This window comes from Sorex fumeus, unplaced genomic scaffold, assembly GCF_029834395.1.
Source record: "Sorex fumeus unplaced genomic scaffold, SorFum_2.1 ptg000002l, whole genome shotgun sequence".
In the NCBI taxonomy this organism is placed as follows: Eukaryota; Metazoa; Chordata; class Mammalia; order Eulipotyphla; family Soricidae; genus Sorex; species Sorex fumeus.
The window spans coordinates 63,732,913-63,755,376 of record NW_026606059.1 but is presented as its reverse complement, the minus strand read 5'-3'; positions in this window follow the sequence as shown (position 1 = coordinate 63,755,376).

The following is a 22,464-nucleotide window of genomic DNA, read 5'->3' as shown; positions in this document are numbered from 1 at the left end:
AAAGGACACGTTACTGGGGCCTGCTCGAGGCAATCGACGAACAAGATGGTCCTGATTGATCGTGATACATATATATGACTAGAAACAGCATGTATTGGTGAGAACATGGCTAAAAAGTATCCCTCATTCACTAATGGTGGGAATGCTCTCTGGTTCTGTCTCTCTGGAAAACAGATTTTCAGGATTTTCCCACCCCCATTATAGTTTTGTTGTATAAGGCCTTTACAATATTGAAATGTTCCTTCAATCAGATTCTGTTTAGGATTTTTGTAATAAATAGCTGCTAAATCTTGCTGAATGCTTTCTCTGATATCTATAGAGACAATCAGACATTTTTGACTTTGCATTTATTAATGTGATCTAACAGATTAATTGATTTCTAAATACGGAACTATCTTTAAAGCAGAACTTCCTTGTGTATGTGTGTGTGTGTGTGTGTGTGTGTGTGTGTGTGTGTATGAAAGTCAAGAAAAGAAAGGTGAAAAATGAAAATATAGCATCAGGGCTTCAGAGACCCGCCACCACCACCCCCCACCCCGGGTGCTCTATCACACACAGGAAAAAAAAAAAAGGAGCAGTAAGTATTTGCAAATACTCCACTTCTGAGGACAGGAGAATCTTTGTCCTTGTAGAAGAGAGAATTTATTGGTCCAAATTCCTACCCTGTGGTGCTGAAGCAAGGTTATTCTCCATAATTTAGCCAAAGTGCAAATGCCACTTGTCTTCTGTGATGGTTCCCACATGGAGTAAGAAACATCTGAGGTTCCTCTAGAGACAGATTATTGACGTTGCCTTAGGAACCAATATTATCAACAGCCAGGAACTGTTGGGAGCATGTCTGTTCCCACGATCTAATAAAGAAGTCGAACTGTTGGGCTCCTGTTATCACCTTGAATCATCAAGAGTGCCCTCTGTGATTGGTTATACAGCCTCAATTCAAAAGCCTGAGATGCGGACAGTTTTACAATTTGCCCAGATGAATGCAGCTAATAAATTTGCTGAGGTGTGGTTTAAATGAATTTCATCTGATTTCAATTAATCCTAGATGCTGGACCATGAATCTTCCCCCTCTCTGAGATAACATATGTGCATCACCGGCAGGTAACCTGTCTCAGGCAGCACCTATAGATCATGATGACAAATATGATTGGATCAGATAAATAGAGCTGAAAAAATACAGCCTGCTGAGAAAGAGTCTACATATTGGTTCACAAACCTTTCAGTTTCAGAACATTGAACAAGAGAGACTTGGTGGCTCTGTTTTCAGATTTTAAAAAAGAAGAAAATACACAACTAGACTGGAAAAAGTGGATTGTGAAGCAACAGCTCCTCCTGCAGCATCTTAAGTTTTCTATTTTTATTTATTATTTTTTTATTGAATCACCGTGAGATACAGTTACAAAGCTTTCATGTTTGAGTTTCAGTCATACAATGATCAAACACCCATCCCTTCACCAGTGCCCATTCTCCACCACCAATGTCCCCAGTATCTCTCCTTCCAACCCTCCCCCTGTCTCCATGGCAGATAATTTCCCCCATACTCTCTCTCTCTCTACTTTTGGGCATTGTCGTTTGCAATACAGAAACCGAGAGGTTATCATGTTTGGACCTCTATCTATTTTTATTTTGTTTTTAAGTTTATTCCTGGCTCTGTGCTCAGGTTACTCCTGGCTGTGATCGGGGGACCATACACAGAGTCCGGGGCTTGGCCTAGGTATGTTGCACACAAGGCAAATGTCCTACTTGTTGTGCTAACATGCCTGTTCCCAGTTTTCTCTAGGTAGGTTTTCATGTCTCATCCCAGCTCAAATATGTTCATTTAACACCCCCTCCCACCAATTCCCAGGAATCTCCTCCTATTTCAAAAATTACTCTAAGAATAATATATATATATATATATGTATATATATATATATATGTTTCTTTTTGGGTCACACCCAGCGATGCACAGGGGTTACTCCTAGCTCATGCACTTAGGAATTACTCCTGGCCATGCTCTGGGGACCACATGGGATGCTGGAAATCAAACCCGGGTTGGCCTCATGCAAGGCAAACCCCTACCCGCTGTGCTATCTCTGCAGCCCCAAGATTTATATTTTTAAATTTAAGTTACAAAGACTGGAAAGGCTTTACGAGGCCAATCAAGCCTTCTTGTGTTGCAAATTCAACTTTAATAAAGCAGAAAACTCAAACTATTAACTCGCATAAATTTTTAAACAATTTAGAAATACATCACTGGTGTTGGTGAGAGAGACCAAGTTTCATCAGGATGTAAAATGCAGGAGAGATTCTCTGCGGAGAATCTGCTCAAGTTTTTGGAGACACTAAAAACATCTGAAAGCAACTAGTGTGTTTGCCGTCTCGAAATTTCTTCTGGGTTAATTTGCAGACTGGCCACACGGTGGCGCCACTCTCCAACTGTTAGCTGCTAAGTGCGCAGTAGATGCATAAAGGCACAGCAAGAAAATCAAACTCAGATAAAAACAAAGGAGCTTCCTTCACTTAATTTAATCTTTAAAAAAAGATTGAAAATAAATCAAATACCTTCTCCTTTAAAGCAACTTCAACACTACAGAAAAAGAAAATGTTTGGTTTTACTTTCATGCCTAAATTGTATTAAATACACACAGTTAAAGACACGATGTCAGAAATTTACAGGATTGGGGGGAAGAAAAGAATAATGCTACAAGCTGTTTTCCAAATGTAACTTGAATTTCTGTTGAAATCATATGAAATGACTATTCTCAGAATGGGAGGAATTAAAATTAGGTTGAGGAAGGTCTTGGGAAGGGACTCATATGACTCAAGACGCCATATGAATTCAGGAGGGTAAAAAGCATAGGCAGGCTGCTTTAAATTCTTTTTATTTTGCTATACCGTGTGTGTGTGTGTGTGTGTGTGTGTGTGTGTGTGTGTGTGTGGTACTGGGGATTGAACTCAGGCACTCACACGTATCAGGAAGTCACATCCACAAACTGCTACAAACAGTTGCCTGGAGAACTTCTTTTCTTTGTTTTTGAGACTCTGTCCACTGAATGAATGAAAAAAGGCCAGGACGTTTTCCTCTTCAGAAATTTCTCCATGCTTGTGATGAATTTCATTTATATGTATTTGGGGGCTGGAGATATAAAATTTGGTTTATCAGTTTCGACTTTGGGTTTTAGCTGCCCTCAAATGCAGTTCCAGAATACATCCGTGTGTATTTACACCTACACTCTACACACACACATACATACACACACACACACACACACACACACACACACACACACACACACAGAGCTTCCTTCTCTAGGGCAGGCATAAGATGCTATTGCTTCACCCTCCCCAAACCTTTCCTCAGGTCCTCCAAGCTTTCAAAGTAAAGACTTCTCCCCAAGGCAGCTCTGGAGGCTGCCTGCCATCTTCTCCAGGCACATTTAGCAACAGTGACCAGCTCAGCACTTACAATTTCACTGGTAAATTCCACACACAGAATACAGAATTGCTTCTTGGGCCCCAAAGAGATAGTAAGCTGGGTAGGGCATTTGCCTTGCTCACAGCTGACCTATCTTCAGCATCCCATATGGTCCCCTGAGCACCACCAGCAGTGATCCCTGAGCACAGGGTCAGGAGTAAGCCCTGAGCACTACCGGTGTGATGCCCAACGCTAAATAAACGAATTAATTAACTTTAGTGTTTTTTTTTAAAGACAAAAACAAACAAAAGTTACAGCCTGTTAAGAATGATTCTACGTGATTGACTCAAAAACTTTTCAGTGTCAGCACACTGCAGTGAACAAGAGAAATCCCGTGCCCGGCTTGTTCCCATCACTAACTAGCCCTGACCCTCCCGCGCTGCCCCCTCCCCGCGCCCAGGCGGACAGCAGGAGCTGTGCGTGAAGCGCGAGCTCCGCCTACCGGTAGCTGGGCAGAAGCACAAGTTCTTTCCAATCCGCCTGGATTGAAGTCAGAAGACGGGTTTTTTTTCTCCGCTTAAATTGCAAGACATTCTTTAAAAACACACCCACATAAAATTATAACTGAAACTTTTATTTGGAAGTATAAGTCACGTTGACCTTAAAAAATTACCAATAAGTGGATTATGCGTGGATGATTTAAGCAAAATCAGTTTTGAATGTGTTTGAAACTTGTGTGTACCTATACGTCTTTGAGCCCCTGAGATCCTGCTCTGTATCATAACAAATATGACGTTTCCCAATTATTCCGTAATTAGACAGTAAGCTTTTGCTTTGTGTTATGTCCCTTGGAAAGAATCAGGGATGTTCAAAAGCAGTCCAACATAGCTCACCAGGCATCCGGTGGCAATTTAAGAAAGGCAAGTAGGAAAGAGAGCCGTATAGTGCAGCAGGTTCAAAAAATTAGATACACTGGGGTTGGAATGGTAGCACATCAGTAGGGCATTTGCCTTGCGTGCGGCCAACCTGACTGACCTGGGTTCAGTTCCTCCGCCCCTCTCGAGAGCCTGGCAAGCTACGGAGAGTATCTCGCCTGCAAGGCAAAGCCTGGCAAGCTACCCGTGAGGTATTCAATATGCCAAATACAATAACATCAAGTCTCACAATGGAGACGTTGCTGGGCCCAGTCGAGCAAATCGATGAACAACGGGAGGACAGTGACAGTGACAGGGGCCAGAGTGGGTGGATAGTTCAGTGGGTAAGATGTTTGCCTTTCACAGGTCCAACCCGGATTTGATCTCCAGAATCCCACATGGTCCCCGGAGCACCACCAGAACTGCAAGGCCAAGCGTAACCCCTTGAGCATCACCAGGTGTGGCTCAAATACAAAAGCCATCAAATTAGAAATCAGATATTCTCCCTGATTGTGTAGTAAACTAACACTGGAGTTTCTTCTCACCTTCCTTTTCTTATCATGGATTAATGTGGAGTTCTCACAACTTGTTCAGCATTCAACCAGCGTTCTCTTGTTATTCAAGATATAATCTGACAAACGCTGAAGTGTCCGATCCTATTCTAGGATGCATAACAGAAAGAGGAAGAAGACAGGGCTGTCACCTCCAGGCTCTAGGCGTAGAAGAAGCACACAGACAGCAATAGTGCAGAGTGGAGCTTAGAGGGGCTGGCTTGCTAGATGAAAACACTGTATGTAACACTGTAGCACTGTCCTCCTGTTGTTCATCGATTTGTTCAAGCGGGCATCAGTAACATCTCCATTGTGAGACTTGTTGTTACTGTTTTTGGCATATCAAGTACACCACGGGGAGCTTGCCAGGCTCTGCCGTGTGGGCGGGATAACCTCCGTTGCTTGCTAGGCTCTCCGAGAGGGACTGAGGAATAGAACCCGGGTCAGCTGCATGCAAGGCAAATGCCCTACCCGCTGTGCTATCGCTCCAGCCATATGAAAACACAGCCCCAATGATATCATGATATAAGGAAGTGCCATTTCTTTATATTTTTCCTTTTAGTCCATTTTGGGTTGGTGTTTGGAGGCTACAGTGGGCACCCCAGGCAATGCTCGGAGCTTCCTCCTGCCTGGCAGGGCTAGGAGAACCATATGAGGTGTCAGGGACCCTACCCAAGGTCTGCTGCATTTAAGGCAAGTGCCCTGACCTCTGAGCATCTTACCTTTATAAAACTGTCCCATTCATTCTTCCCCACTCCCTAGCTGCCATTGTTTCCACCGATCCCAAGACTTAATCTTGCTATTTCTTGATTTGGCTTGCATTAGTATTTCCTATTGCATATATGACTGAAACTATTTGGTGAATATATCTTCACCTCCTTACTTATTTAACTCGCTTCAATTTTATTCAATCTTGATTTAAAAGGAATGATTTCACTTAAAAAAAAATGGAGTAGTACTCCATTGAGTATACAGACAACATCTTCATCCAGTTCACTATTGACGGGCATTTACGTTGATTTCGTGTTTTGTCTATGGAGACTAATGCTTCTGTGAACATCCAAGTGCAAATGTCCTTTCAAATTAGTGGTTTTGTATCCTTCAGATAAATGCCTGGTGTTGATGAATTATGAGGAACTTTTATTTCTAATTTTTAAGAAACTTTTCATACATTTTCCATAGAGGCTACAACAATTTTTACTCCTATTAACAGTGTACCAGGGCCGCTTTCTCTCCACATCCTCGCTAGCACACATGTTGCTTCCAGTATTTTAGACCCCGGGTTATTTTCAGCACCGTGAGGTAATATCACACCTCACCAGGATATGATTAGCATTTATTTCTCGTATAATAAGTTAAAGTGAGCATTTTTTATCCATATGTCTTTGGGTCAATTGTATGTCTCACCTTACTTTTTTCATTGGATAGCTTGTTATTCTGCCATTGAGTTGTGTGACTTCACTATGTATTTTAGATATTGACCCTTTTAAAATGTGTATGATGATCATCTAATTTTTGGTTTGTCTTTTTTTTTCTTTTTTGGTGGAAGCTTCTCTGGCTATAGTAACTTTTGAATTTTATCTAGTTCTTTTTGTCTATTCTTGTTTCTTGTCCTTTTGTGTTACTGAAGTTGTGTCTCCAAATCCATCTCTGATGCTGAAGTCTGGATATATCCACCATAATTTTATTCTATAAACTTTATGGTTAAAAGGGTCTGATATAAGTCTTTAGCCCATTTGACTTTTACTCCTGGTGTTAATGATTGAGTTCAATGTTCTTGCCTATATGAGTCCAGTTTTCCCAGAACCATTCAATGAAAGTCTTTTCCCCCCCCCATTAATAGATGTGGCTCCTTTATCACAGATTAGACGTGAATTTATATACAGCTTTATTTTTAGGATCTCTATTTCGCTCCATTGGCCTATGTTCTTGTTTTTATTCCAGTGCCACATTGTTTTAACTACTACTGTTCTGTAACAAGTATCATTTGAATCATGGAGATTGAAGCCTCTGTTTTCCTTCCCTTTTCACAGAATTATTTTTCCTGTGTGGAGTTTTTCCCCTGGCTACATAACAATTTTAGAATAGTTCGTTGTATTTTGATAAGGATTGCATTGTTTCTAAGGATTAAGATGGCTTATTTTATAATAAAACATAAAATTTTAAAAGAAGCCTATCTCAAAAAAATGGTTTGGTGATTTTGGTTTGCTTATTTGGGAGGCCTCACCCACCAGTGCTCAGAACTTACAGGGATCAATCCTGATAGGCTCAGTGGACCATATGCTTGGATTGAACCTGGGTCAGCCCTGTGCAAGGCCATACCCCTAACAGATATACTATCAGTATGGTCCCTAAAATTGTGTGTTAAGTAATGACGATGATGATGATGATGATGATGATGATGATATGGAGAAACTGCATGATGTGCTTGGGTTTCCAATTGCACTCTTCTTTCTTGGGAATCCACTCAGCCTATAGTTGTTACTCTCTCCCCTTGGCTTGTCATTAACAGTCCCCCTACTCTTTGCCCTGGAGTTCTAATAGATTGTCACTGTCACTGTCACTGTCCTCCCGTTGTTCATCGATTTGCTCGAGCGGGCCCAGTAACGTCTCCATTGGAGACTTTGTTGTTACTGTGTTTGGCATATCGAATACATCACGGGTAGCTTGCCAGGCTCTGCCGTGTGGGCGAGATACTCTCGGTAGCTTGCAGGGCTCTCCGAGAGGAGCAGAGGAATCGGACTCGGGTCGGCCATGTTGGCTGCGTGCAAGGCAAACGCCCTACCGCTGTGCTATCGCTCCAGCCCAGCTCTGAATAATATCTAGGGAGCCTTTTCACCATTAGCTCTTCTGCTTTCTTAAAAGTCTGTAATGAGGGACTGGAACAATAGCACAGCAGGTAGGGCATTTGCCTTGCATGTGGCTGACCTGGGTTCGATTCCCAGCATCCCGTATGGTCCTCTGAGCACCGCCAGAGTAATTCCTGAGTGCATGAGCCAGGAGTGACCCCTGTGCATTGCCAGGTGTGACCAAAAAGCAAAGCAAAGCAAAACAAAACAAAACAAAACAAAACAAAACAAAAAGTCAGTAATGATCTAGTCTCACCTTGATTAGCTTAGCGGTCATAAGATCTTTAGGAATGTTGGGTGGATATTTCGACCTTTGTAAAATTGGTCTCTCAGCCATTCAGAACTGAGGCCATGGCAGGTGGCGATTCAGTGGGGGAGAGCAGATCGCCTTCAGTAGAACAGTCATCCTAAACTCTGGACTTAAAAATAAAATTATTTAATATTATACTCAGCAGTCATTGGAAAGCAGATGCTCTTACTCTGTCTAAGAAAAATAAGATTTGGTTTAGTGATCAAAAGCTTTTAGAATGATTCTGATACAAATAACAGAACAGGGAAGAATTCAGTAACTGACACAAGGAGCCAGAGTGATAGTACAGCGGGTAGGCGCTTGCTCTAGCAATCGACCTAGGTTCGATTCCCGATATCCCAAAGGGTGCCCTGTGCACTGCCAGAAAAAATTCTTGAGTGTAGAATTGGGACTAACAACTGACCACCGCCAGGGAAAGCCCCCCAAAAGTACAAAAATATAAGAAATTGACACAAAAGAAATGTCCCATCCATTACATGTTGGACTAGGAGAAGAAACTTGGGAACAGGTTTTTTTGTTTTGTTTTGTTTTGTTTTGTTTTCGCTTTTTGGGTCACATCCAGCAATGCTCAGGGGTTACTCGGGGCTCTGCACTCAGAAACTACTCCTGGCGGTGTTGGGAGGGGGGGAGGCGCATATGGGATGCCGAGGATCGAAGCCGGGCTGGCCACATGCAAGGCAACCATCCTACCTGCAGTACTATCGCTCCGGACCCACTCAGGAAAAGTTTTGGTTATGAATGGCCTCACTCATTCCTCCATCCCTTTCTAACTAGAATTCAAAAGCTAGAATTGAAACAGGTTGGAGGGTTTTAGTTGGGGTTTGTGTTCACTTCTGTATACTCAGAAGTCTTTCAGAATCACTTAAATTTCAGGAAGGTGTCCAGGTTTTGGTTCAGGGTAGCAAGATTGGAGAGTGTCTCACAGCAGAGCTGGAGAGAGAAGTACCAAGAGGCTGGAGCACCAGAAGGGCAGGAACAGAAAACTTCAGAAAGCAACAACCTAACAACCTGAGAAATACACAAAGTCTGGCAGTAAGCAGCAGATACTAGCCAACATCAAACAAGGGACCAGTGGCTTCCTGGGCACACCAGCACAGATACCAATGACCATAGAAGACCCTGAACCTCTCAAGAAGATCAGGGATGAGCTTGAGGTGACCCTACAATCCAGGCCATGGTGTCCTTCTGCTTCTTGAAAGGTGCTGAGGCAAACCTGTGACCAGGCTCCTTTTGAAGGAAGAAGCAGGAGAGAACCCCTGAAAGAAAGGGGGGACAGTTCCATTGGGAGGTCTCCAACTTTAGACTAAACATTCTTATATATAATACATTTTACCTATATAAATATGTTTCTATAGCCTTTATTTCACTGCATAATTGATCACCATTGCAAAATTGTAACACTGGTTTTTTTTTCTTTTTCATATACTTTTATGTTATTTTTTGGCTTTTTTTAAAAAATTTTTTTATTAGTGAAACACCATGAGGTACAGTTGTAGATTTACAACACCCTGTTTTTTTTAAGGAATACCAGCACCATTTAAAAAAATTGGAGTGGTGGCAGAGTTGGAGAGATAGTACAGTGGGTAGGGAACTCAACTAGCATAAGTAGATTAGCATAAAATCTGTGATGATTATGCAGTGAAATGCAGCCTGTATGTTCACACACACATGTATATTTAAATATCATATGTATGTATATTTTTACAGTGCACATACACACATGTATATACATGGCATGTGTATAAATGATACATAAATATGCATACACAACATATTGCACATACATACAATATTTTTATATATATGCAATATATAAAAAGTGCTGGCAGCTTGAAACTGGACATAATAGTGAGATATATACTATATTTATATATACATATATATTACCAACATTATAGAAATCAGCAAATGCTACAAATCAGGAATTCTGAACAGTCTTATTAGGGTGATTATTATTGACCAGAGTACGAGATATCATTAAGTATGAGTGTGTATTTTAAACCAGGAGAGACTCTTTAAAAGCATTCTCTCTCGCATTTAATTCTCTAATCACACACATACTAACAGTCATCATCAGAAATGAGACTTTCGTAGCAAGACGACCCTTACTATCTAAAAGTAAAAGCTTTATTTTCAGCTTCATGTGGGACTTGAAGAATCAATTTTAATCTCACTATGCCACATAAGGAGATCCGCCATATCCTGGGGGTCATCAGAAGTGCCACGTGTTCCTGACCCACAGCAAATCTGCGTTTGATTCTCAGCCCAACCGTTTCTGTATGCCCCTGCCACAGTGATTCAGCCTTGAGTTTCTAGTCTTTTCCTCTGGAATGGAGTCAGAGCATCCCCTACCTGTATGATGATTAAGAAGAGGAGAGAGGCTGTCAGCATGAGGCTGAAAAATCAACAACCACTAATGAAAGACAATCACTCTTTTATCTAGAACAAATACCTTTCTCCCATCTGCTGGGAACATTTCTAATTTCCAACGCAAGCCATGTATCACCGTCAAAGAATAGCTTTGCTGGGCCAGAGAGCTAGCACAGCAGGTGCTTGCTTTGCATGTAGTCAACCCAGGATCAATCCCCGGCACCACATCTGGTCCCCCAAAACCAACAGGAAAGATCCCTGAGTGCAATCAGGAGCACCGCCGAGTTTGTGCCAACCTCTCCTTAACCCTGTCCTTCAAGAACAGCTTTGCAAAGAACAATACAGCTGACTCCAGGACCCAGGATGAACTATGGAGGTGACCAGAGGACAGGAGGGTGGGAGACATGAAAACGGGGACTGTCTAGCTGTGGGATGGCCATGGAACTTTGTTGGTGAGAGTTGTGCTCAGAGCCCAGAGAGAAGGGAGTGAAAACCCTAAAATTCCAGAATGTTTCAACGATGCTAAGTCCCTGAAAAAGCTAAACATTACATAGTTGTAAAAATAAAGAAACATTGTGAAAGTTAAAAAAGTCTAATTATTTCCTACTCAAGGATGCATGCACATAGGCACACATCCTTCTCTTCCTCTTCATCATCACCTTAGGGATCTCTAGGTGACGTGGCAAATGAGGAAGAGAGCAGGCGTGAGCCTCACTGCCAAGCTATGCGGGATCCACAAGACAGAGGAAATAAATAGGTGCTTTCCTCACTCTCCGGGTATAGAATCCTAAGATTAGCCTCTGAGGCTGGTTATGGGATGCTCCCTCTTCTCCCCTTACCTCCCCTCCCCTACTCCTTCCCTGTCCTCCCCTCCCCTACTATTCCCTTCCCTCCCCTCCACTCCCCTCTCCATACTATCCCTTTCTTTCCCCTTCTCCCACTATCCCCTTCCCTTCCCTCCTTTCCCCTCCCCTCCCCTCCCTTCCCTTCTTCTCTGCCTTTCTTTTTCTCCCTTCTCTTTTCTTTCTTTTCTTTTAGCCAAGGGTTTGTGGGGCATACCCGCTGGTGCTCATGGGCTACCACTGTCTCTGTTCAGGGGTTATTTCTGGCAGTGTTTAGGGGACCATTTGCAGTACTAAAGATCAAGTCAGGGTTGGTTCCATACAAGGTAAGTGACTGACCCCCTATAAAGTCTCTCAGGTCTTGAGACGCTCTCTCAAAACTCCTTCCTTTAAACAAGTTTGAAAATGGTCTGTCTGCATAACAGTTCTATGACTGCAAAATGGGTCCAAGTGCCAAAATGAGTCCAAGTGCCAGAATTCCACCAGCTGGAAGGGATAGGGTAGTGTGGTCCATGAAAATCTATTCACATGTTCCCCCCCACCCGTCATCCCCCCAATAGAAAAACAAAAAAGGAGCAGAAAAGCATCACTGAGAGGCGAACTGGAGTGGGCTGGACTCTGGTTCGCAATGAGTTGTGGCCAGAAAGCCTGCCATCTGCATGGAGAGAAAGAGGCTACTGGAGGCAGACGTTCATAAGGAGCGGCCCTATGGGAACTGCGGCCTCTTCTGGGAGGGACGATGCTAGATAATTGCCGCCAAACTCATAACCTTTAATCACCTACTTCCCTGAGGACAAATAAACAAAGGTGCCGACAATACCTGGAACCAAAGTTGGAGGTTCTAGAAATGGTCATAGTCACACAGTCATTCTTTAGAAGTGGTAAGATTTTCCTTGTTATTTTCACACACTGATTATAAGGAGAGATGGAGACACGAAGAGACCCGAGGGACAGAGAGAGGGAAGGAAGGAGGGAGAGAGGGAGAGGAAGAAGGGGAGGAAGAGAGAGACAGAGAGAAGGAAGGAGGGAGAGAGAAAGAGAGAGAAATCTGGGAGCCTTATGGCCACCTCTCCTTGTGTGCTGTCTGGTGTGTTCACATTCCCAGCCTCCACCCACCTTCCCCTCCCAACCTCAAACATACGCATGTCAGGCTGAGAAATAACGGGTATAATGCTGAGAAAAAGAAAAAGGAAAAGAGAAAGGCTGTGAGAGGAAATATTCCAAGCAGTTACCCCGTCTGTTTCAGAGGATGAAAGAGAAGACCAACTGCCATGCGGGCTTCCTGCCACCAGCTCCCCCATGAGACTTCTTTGAAGATGAGACCCGGGGCCCCCAGGGTCGGTTGCCTTAGTGAAAGTTTCTAAAATGTTGTCTGAGACATCAGTGGCAGACATGAATGGAGAAAATCTGAGGAATAGGAGTTGGCAGGTAAGATTGAAACTGGGAAGGATGGAGCATGAGCTAAGGCCAGGGACCAGTGAATGACATGAACTAGAGCCAGTGTGAAGGAAGCGGAACCCTTGCCTGCCACAGATTAGAAGTGCCTCCCCCAGCGGCCAGTGCCTCAGTGTCTCCCAGGAACATCGAGATGGATGCCTGAGTTTGCATTGGGGTATTGGGAAATGAAGTCAGGCAGATTAGTCGGAATGTTAAAAAGCCTCAAAGCAGGATCTTGCCCAATCACACACAGGCAAACATGCCATTGTTGTTATTGCGACTGTCATTTAGTCGATCAATCTACTCATGCATATTTATGAGCACCTGCCTGGTTTCATTACCATGCTGGGAGTAATAAGTTTTCCTGAGATAGTCCCTGAGCTCAAAATGCATGATGTCCAGTGGGAAAGATGAGTCTAGAATCAATAGCAAGATCCTAAGTATGATAAAATCATAAATAAATCCATGGGACCTTAAAAAAGTTTTTTTCTTCTTCTTCTACACCTTCCTTGAGAGTCAGAAAGATCATCTTACTTTTCAGTGTACCCTGAATGATAAGGCATAAGGAAAGAATTCCACAAACTAGTTTGGGGTCACTTAATTACAAGTGGAAGGCTTCAAAAATGACCCCTGACAGAGATCTGGGTGGCAGTGTCCAGTGGGAGAAAGTGAAGTTATTCTTGGGACACTTCATATGTTATTGCTTTCCTGTGTGTTCTAGGACAAGATGCTTGCAATTTCTCTACCTTAGTATTTTCTTTTGTAATAAAGGAACAAATATACTTTCTATTAGACTCTCATGGGGATGAAATGAGAGAATGTAAGTAAAGGGTCTTTGCAACGTTCAAAAGTGATATGAATAATGGGTTTTAGATGATGACAATAATCTCTAATAAGCTTTCCACTTCTGGACTAATGATTAGTTGTAAATGAACTTGATAAATGCTAGCATGTGACAATTTCATCACTTTTGTGTGAATAGCGGCAGATAATGTCTTTGGGAGTTGAAGGCCCTTGATTTGGCGTAGGGAAACTGGGCATTAAAGACTTCCAAGGAATTTTCCATACCAGGTTTATATTTTTGGAAGAAGTCTTAAAAAGGAATGGAGAAAAAGATTATTGTAATGTCTTTTGCAACCCAAAGTTTATAAATAATCGTAGACAAGAGGCTATAATCCATGATAGCTAAAGCCAAACGTGAATCCAGCAACCATCATCTTGATAAAGTTTTGGCATGTTCCACCTTTATCTCTTTTCAGGCTCTTTGCGGCAGGAATGGCCTCAAGAAAACTGGAGCTTGGGCAGAGTAAGAGGACACAAGAGCCTTTGAAAAACAATGCTGTCTTTGGTGGACCCACACATGTCTTCTGAAAAATCATCACGGTTAGAAGTCAGATGAAAGACACCCCTTTTCTCTAGCTTTCCAGTTCTTTTGTTCTAGACTAGACAAGGACTGAGTAAGACAACTGTAATAAGAGCCAAAGTTCTGTGGGGCACATTCTTCAGGTCATGGATTTGCAGGATGAAACTGAGTTGAAAAGTGATATCAAAGTTTTCTTGATAAAGGAGTAAAGTGCAAAGACTCGAAAATCAGCTTAACACTGTGTCTAAAGGGCTGGGGAGTCACTTCCTCCTGAACCAGCATGCATTAGGTGTGCAACTCAGATTTCTGTAACACTGACTAATAGAGCTGCTACCTGCCCTTTCTGCTGCCAGGCCTGATTCTCTGCCATCTGTCACTGCAGAGGAATGAGATCTCAGAAGTATCAGGGTCAGTGCAATTGTTCCACACTGCTCTGCTCTAGTCCAGAGGTGCTAGGAGGGGTTATCATGTTAAGTTGCTTCATTCTCTGTGTCCCCAAAGTGCTCTTTCCTGATATCTTATTCAGTTTTAACAGTGAGAATCCACTGCCTTGTTTGGCACACAAATTGAGAGTGTTTAATATGCTGTGGAAAGACAAGATAAAGTCTTAAATACACTTCAAAATAAATATACATCTACTGAGGACATACAATTATTCTTGCCTTTGGTGAAGATAAATAGACTCTTAACCTTATCTTTAGAGTTCTGATCAACAAATGTTCTTGGTAGAAAATTTTTACTATAAACATAAAACATATTTTATAACACAGATTGTAATGCCTTTTTAGAAAATATAGGAAAAAGCAGCAAAAGAGTTGCAGGCATGAAATAGCCTAAACAGATATAAGTAGGTTTTCAGTGTGATAAACCGTCTAAGCTATTATCTTTACTGCATTTGACTGGCTGATTTCTCTAGGCTGGCTAATTTTTAAGCAATTGACTAAGCAAAATTATTTTGTCAACATGGGAGAAAATTATGCTTGGATATGAAGGTTACAGTATTGGAAAAGTAGTTTGCTCAACCAAAAATCTCAGAAAGTTAATGCTGGAATTTCTGATATTCTGTTCCTATCCTGAACCTACACCTGGATGGATCAGAGGTTACTAAAGATGGACCCATGAAAGGTCTCAGGGGCCTTAGAAGACTTAGGGCCTTGTAGTTCTCTGAAAGTGTAAAATATTTTAAGAAAGACTTGTGCTAGTTTGTATGTTCTTGTGAGCATGTTTAGACATATACATACTGTCACTGTCACTGTCCTCCCGTTGTTCATCGATTTGCTTGAGCGGGCCAGTAACGTCTCCATTGGAGACTTTGTTGTTACTGTGTTTGCATATCGAATACGTCATGGGGAGCTTGCCAGACTCTGCCGTGCAGGCAAGATACTCTCAGTAGCTTGCCAGGCTCTCCGAGAGGGGCGGAGGAATCGAACCCGACTTGGCCGGGTTGACTGCGGGCAAGGCAAACGCCCTACCACTGTGCTATCGCTCCAGCCCACTGACATATACATACAGTGTAGGAATATTTTGTGAAGAAGAAGCATAATTTGGTCAGAGTCCAAAGTTAAATAACTGCTCTTAAGCCCTTACAACTGTGTTAAATGAATATAATATTTTTATACAGGGAATGAAAATTATGTGTGAACCACAAAATGTGATTTTGCCAATATCCACACGACAGACCAAAAACAAAGTCTTTAGGGTCTAGCTTTATAATTATTATAAGAACTACCACTGGGTGATAGACTAAGGGTCCTAAATTTTAGAAGAATAGTGAAAACAATGAACACTTTCCCCCTAATATCCAGTGAAGAACCTGGTAATGTTGAGTTTAATTCTAGGGTAGTGGGTTCTCTTCACACATGAAGTACAGAAAGGAAATATGGATTACTTGGGATAAATATTTAAGTAAGTTATAAATGATGTTACTAAAACTGACAATACTGGTATGAATCTTTGAACAAACAAACAAACAAACAAACACTGTCCTCCCATTGTTCATCGATTTGCTCAAATGGGGCCCAGTAACATCTCCATTTTGAGACTTGTTGCTACTGTGTTTGGCATATCCAATACGTCATGGGTAGCTTGCCAGGCTTTGCCATGCGGGTGAGATACTCTTGGTAGTTTGCCGGGCTCTCTGAGAGGAACAGAGGAATCAAAACTGGCTCTGCCGGCGGCTTTGAGAACATGCAAAAAATTGACAAGATATCTGGAAACTCATACCTTTTTTGCACATAATATTTAAGACTAGGTAAAATTAAAGTCTCTGATTCCATATCAACAGGCCTAGACCCTCATCTCCTGAACCTCTACTTGGTCTCCCACCTCTCCTGGTGAGACTAGTCTACCAGTTCACATTACATATCTTTGGGGTCTTGTTGGAACCAGAGGTATATGGATTCCCCTCCCTTCTATCTTGGTCCCAGTAGGCTCTATGTCTGACTTTTGCTGCCTTATCAACAGTCTAGCTTCACATTAGCTGAGTCACGTGACACCTCTACTGATCAAATTTCACACTGTTCACAGTTATGCTTACTTGTCATTGGGTAATGGCTGACAGAGATGGAAAAGGGTACTTCCCAGTCTCATCTCTTATTGACTCTGGGAGCGGGGTGCTAACTATAGCTATTAGATATTCAGCACAGCAGAAACACTAAAATCGTAAGGGTAAAGATGTGCAGAAGGCCACCAAGTTCAATGAGTGATAAAAATAATGTGGAAGGCTCAACCAAACCAATCAACTCTATAAGTCCTCAGAGAATGAGTTTAGTGACACCACGGTAAGGGTGTTTAATAAGCTGAAAGAAACAATGGCTCAGGTAACTCAACAAAGAATACTGTGAGTGGAAATGAGAAAACTATAATAATAAATGACATAGATGAAGAATATGTTAGGTGATATATGTATACATATATATATATATCTGAAGATATCTGAAGGATAATCTAGCTGAATGGAGTATATATACATATATACTCTCTCCAGAAAGTTATATATATTCATAGATATGATACACTCATATATATATACTCTATATAAAGATATATTTATAATTATGATACATTTATACATATATACGTAGCAACTGAAGAAAAGATAGAGGAGCTCCAAGATGAGATGGAGAAAATATCTATAAAACAAAAGAAGATGGAAAAACGTCTGAAAAGAAATGAACAGCACGCCAGAGAACCATGGGACTATGGGATGAGTTCAAGAGGAGCAATAAAAGATTCTTTGAACTCCTTATAGAACAGGTAGGAGAATTTGTAAAAAACCAATAGTTAAAGAAATGATAGTTAAGAATTTCACAGAGTTGAAGAGTACAGACACTCAAATCCCAGAGATCCAAAAGTCACAGCAAAAATATACTCAAATAGAGAAACTCCAAGACACACTGTGCTCAGAGTAACAAAAACCAAAGACAGATGCGGAATAATGAAAGCAGCAGGATCAAATAAAAGTTATATACAAATGAAAGCCCACAAGATTCACAGAAAATCTATCAAATGAGACTATGAGCCACAAGAGAATGGTGATATATAGTACAAAAACTCAATGAAATGAACATCTCACCAAGATTACTCTATCCAGCTAGATTATCCTTCAGAATTGAAGGAATTATCGTTCACGGACAGGCAATAGCTCAAGGCATTCATTAGTCTTGAAACCAGTTTTGCAAGATTTAAAGAAGCTTCTTTAACAGACAAGACAAACTTCTCAGCACTTGACACTGGGTATGGCATACACTCTTAGTGCTTAGAATTGCCCTGTGCTAGATTATGAAAGGTTTGTTTCCTCCTAGCTTGCCATGGGGAGTTTGCCAGGCTCTGCCGTGTGGGCAGGATACTCTCTGTAGCTTGCCAGGCTCTGAGATGGATAAAGAAATTGAACCCAGGTCGGCTGCATGAAAGGCAAATGCCCTACTCTCTGTGTTATCGCTCCAGCCCAAAATTTTATTTATACTGAAAAAATTAAGGTCAAGGTCTAGAATCTGCAGCCGAAACTCAAACTATATGTGAGCCAAGAATGTGGCCAAGAAGTATTCAAAAAGATTAAAATCATGACATGAATACTCCCTAAGTGATTGTAGATAAAACCAACGATTAGTAAAGTTTAGAAAATTTTACCAGGGAACAATGACGTTAACTTCCTTTACAATTGAGGAGTGACAAAAAACTGGCAGTTTGGGATGCTAAAACTTAATCTGCTTAGTTTTAAAATGCACCAAGCATTCAGAGTATGAGGATTAGAAGGATATATTAAAACAAAACAAAACAAAAAACCACTACCACCACCAACAACAACAACAAAAACCCTGACTTGTTTGTTGTACACAGGGAAAAATTAATTCTTTACTTTCTTGTTCTTAATTTTACATTAAAAGACACTCAGTTTAACTATTCAATCTAGAACAAGGTATTATTATTTAAAAATGCTAAATTTTAAACCTTCAGTTGTGCCTTTTAAGGTGAAAAGATGAAGTCCATTGGGATGTTCTTTAATGTAAATTAGCACTGTAGAACTGTCATCCGGTTGTTCATTGATTTGCCTGAGTGGACACCAGTAACATCTCACAACAAATTGTGAGACTTGTTGTTACTGTTTTTGGCATATCAAATACTTCACTGGAAGTTTGTCCTGCAGGCGAGATACTCTCGGTAGCCTGCTGGGCTCTCTGAGAGGGGCGGAGGAATTGAACTCTGGTCAGCCATGTTGGCTATGTGCAAGGCAAATGCCCTACCTGCCCTACCAGTTGGAGTGATAGCACAGATGGTAGGGTGTATGCCTTGAATGTGGCTGACTCAGTCGATCCGGGTTCAATTCTTCTGCCCCTTTTGGAGAGCCCAGCGAGCTACCAAGAGTAAATCCTGGCAAGCTACCCATGGTGTATTCAATATGCCAAACACAGTAACAACAAGTCTCACAATGGAGACGTTACTGGGCCCACTTGAACAATGTAAATTAATGTAATGTAATTTTTATCATGGGCTGGAGCAATAGCACAGCAGTAGGGCATTTGCCTTGCACACAGCCAACATGGCCGACCCTAGTTCGATTCCTCCGCCCCTCTCGGAGAGCCCTGCAAGCTACCGAGAGTATCTTGCCGGCACGGCAGAGCCAGGCAAGCTACCCGTGATGTATTCGATATGCCAAACACAATAACAACAAAGTCTCCAATGGAGACGTTACTGGGCCCGCTCAAGCAAATTGATGAACAATGGGAGGACAGTGACAGTGAATTTTTATCATGAAAACACCAGTTTTTAAGGGTGTAAATATTTGAATATTTTAGGAGCAAAATGTTAATATACCACTCTGTCACCAGTTATGAATATCCCTTCAGCATAATTCATTAGACCTTTTTAGCCCATTTCCTATACTTCCTGGCACACCCAACTCTATATTCAGAGTCTAATAATTTATTTTCATGGAATGCATCTTGTCTATCCTCTCAATATCTTTCCTTAAATAGCATATGTAAGTGAGATCATCTGAAATTTGTCTTTCACCTTATGATTTATTTTGCTTAACCTTAAAGATCTGTTTGTTTATTTTAGCAAAAGGCAAGACTTCTTCTCAGATAGGGCTAGAGTATTTTTGAAGCTTTGCCTTTGGGAAATGCTCCCTCAAAAAGGGCAAGATTTCATCTTTTTCTGTGTCAAATAGTACTTTATCATATATATATATATGTATATATATATATATATATATATATATATATATATATATATATGCTAGAGCATAGCATAGTGGTAGGGCATTTGCCTTGCATGCGGCCAACTCGGCTGAGCTGGGTTGGATTCCTCCACCCCTCTCAGAGAGCCTGGCAAGCTACGAGAGTATTTCACCCGCACGACAATGCCTGGCAAGCTACCTGTGACGTATTGGATATACCAAACACAGTAACAGCAAGTTTCACAATGAAGACGTTACTATTGGGCCCGCTCGAGAAAATCGATGAACAATGAACGGAAAGACAGTGCTTACTACAGTGCTATATGTGTGTATATATATATATATACATATATATATACACATATACACATTTTCTGTTTCCATTAGTGTCTCATGGAGATTTTGGCTATTATAAATAATGCTACAATTAACAATGATGTCCATAAATCTTTTCAAATTATTGACTATCGTTTTGTTGTTCTTTAAAGAAATATCTAGTTGAATTGCTGGATCCTGTGATAGTTTTACTTTCTAACTTTGAGAAATATCCACATTAATTTCAGTAGAGAAAGGACTAATTTGTGTTTCTATGAACAAGGGCTCCTGTTTTATTTTTTGCACATCTCTGTCAACACTTGCTGTTTCTGACCTTTTAGATACAAACTGGGTGTAAGGTGATATCTACTTGTTATTTTGATTTGCATATTGCTGATAATTAGTGATGTGGTTTTTTTTTTTTTGCTTTGTTTTCCTATGGCTGTTGGTCATATGTATGTATTTTTAGAGAAGCATATGTTTGCTTCTTCACCTCAAATTTTTAGCAGAGTGTTTGGATTTTTGTTGTTGAGGTTTTATGGATGTTTTTATGTATTTCTAATGTTAGCCTTTTGTCTGATGTATGCTGCCTGAATATTTTCTCCCATTTGATACAATGTCTTTTTTGTTTTAGTGTTAGTCTCTTTTATTTTGCAGAAACTTGTTTAGTTTGGCACAATCCGTTATTTGCGGGGGTTGGGGGGTGGGGGGGAGGGAGCCTTGTTTTTCCTTGCCAGTAGAATTGAGTCAATGGTCAGTATCATGAAATGTTTTGCCCACATTTATCTTTCCTGGGGAGGTGGTACTTGTGTTATACCTGAGTTCCAGATTTACTCCTGGCTCTGTGATTCAGGAGTAGCACATTGAGCCCAAAGCTATCTCTCTAGCTCCACCCATACCTTTTTATTTTTCCCATGAATTTTGTAGATTAGGTATAACATCTTTTATGAGTTGTCTTTTTTTATTTTTATCTATTTATTTATTTATTTTGCATCAAAACCAGCAATGTACAGGGGTTATTCCTGGCTCTGTGTTCAGCAATTACTCCTGGCGGTGCTCAGGGGACCATATGGGATGCTGGGATTCAAACCCACGTTGTCCATGTGCAAGGAAAATGCCCTACCCACTGTGCTATCACTCCAGCCCCAAGTTGTCTTCTTTATTTTTTTTTAATTTATTGAATCACCGTGAGAAAAGTTACAAAGCTTTCAGGTTTAAGTCTCAGTCATACAATGATCAAACACCCCTCCTCTCATCAGTAATTATTTTTCATCACCAAGAACCCCAAAATAGCCCCCCTCCTACCCCTCCTTATGCCTGTGAGGCAGATGATTTTTATTTAACTCTCTCCACTTTGATTACATTCATTCTTTCGACAAAAGATGGATCATTATTGTTTGGAATTTCCCCCCAACAATCAGAAACGCTGAAAAGGCATTGTGAAATAATTTGTTTTCTATTTGTGGTTATGAAAATTATACGATGTCACTCAGCTGCAAATAGCATCATGAGATTTTGGATTTCTGATATTTTACTAATTAATTCTGGAGGGATTTCTGCCAAGAGCCGGATAATTATAAGATTGGTTTCTGTGTGTCTGGTGCCATGGCCATGCTGAGAGCCACTCATAAGGGGCAACTCATGGCATCGGTTGGACTTGAAAGATGAGCCAGTTCTGCCCCCATTCCCATGAGGCTGCAGTTGTCCCGTCACTGCCAGCTCATACCTGGCTTTCCAATAAGCTCTGAGGCAGCGGCCGCAGTGCTGCGGCGGGGGGCGGGGGGGAGGGCGGGTGGTAAAGGCAGAAGAGATAGACACCCTTCCCTCCTTTCCCTCCTGAGGGGGAGGGCATGGTGCAGTAGTTTAACGCATAGTCCATTCACATTTCTGCTGAAAGCTGCTGGGTTCTGAATTAAGTCCGTATACCTCTGGTGCCATGGCCGTGCCAGAGAGCTGCTCGTGGTGGGCAACTCATGGCCCAAGTTGTCTTCTTTAAATGGTATCACTGTATCACTATCCTCCTGTTGTTCATCAATTTGCTCGAGCGGGTCCAGTAACGTCTCCATTGTGAGACTTTGTTGTTACTGTGTTTGAATACATCACGGGTAGCTTGCCAGGCTTTGCTGTGCAGGCGAGATACTCTCGGTAGCTTGCCAGGCTCTTCAAGAGTGGCGGAGGAATCGAAGTTGTGTCAGCCGGGCTGGCCGTGTGCAAGGCAAATGCCCTACCACTGTGCTATCACTTTAAATGGTAAGAGACAATAGTCCAAATTTTGTTCTGTTTTTAAAATGTTATTTTTATAAAGTTGTTCAAAATAATTTCTACATTCAATATTCTAACAACAATCCCACCACCATTACACCTTCCCACCACCATTATTTTGAATTTTCCCACCACATCCAAGCCAAAGACAGATGCTAAATAATTTGTTTTGTATTG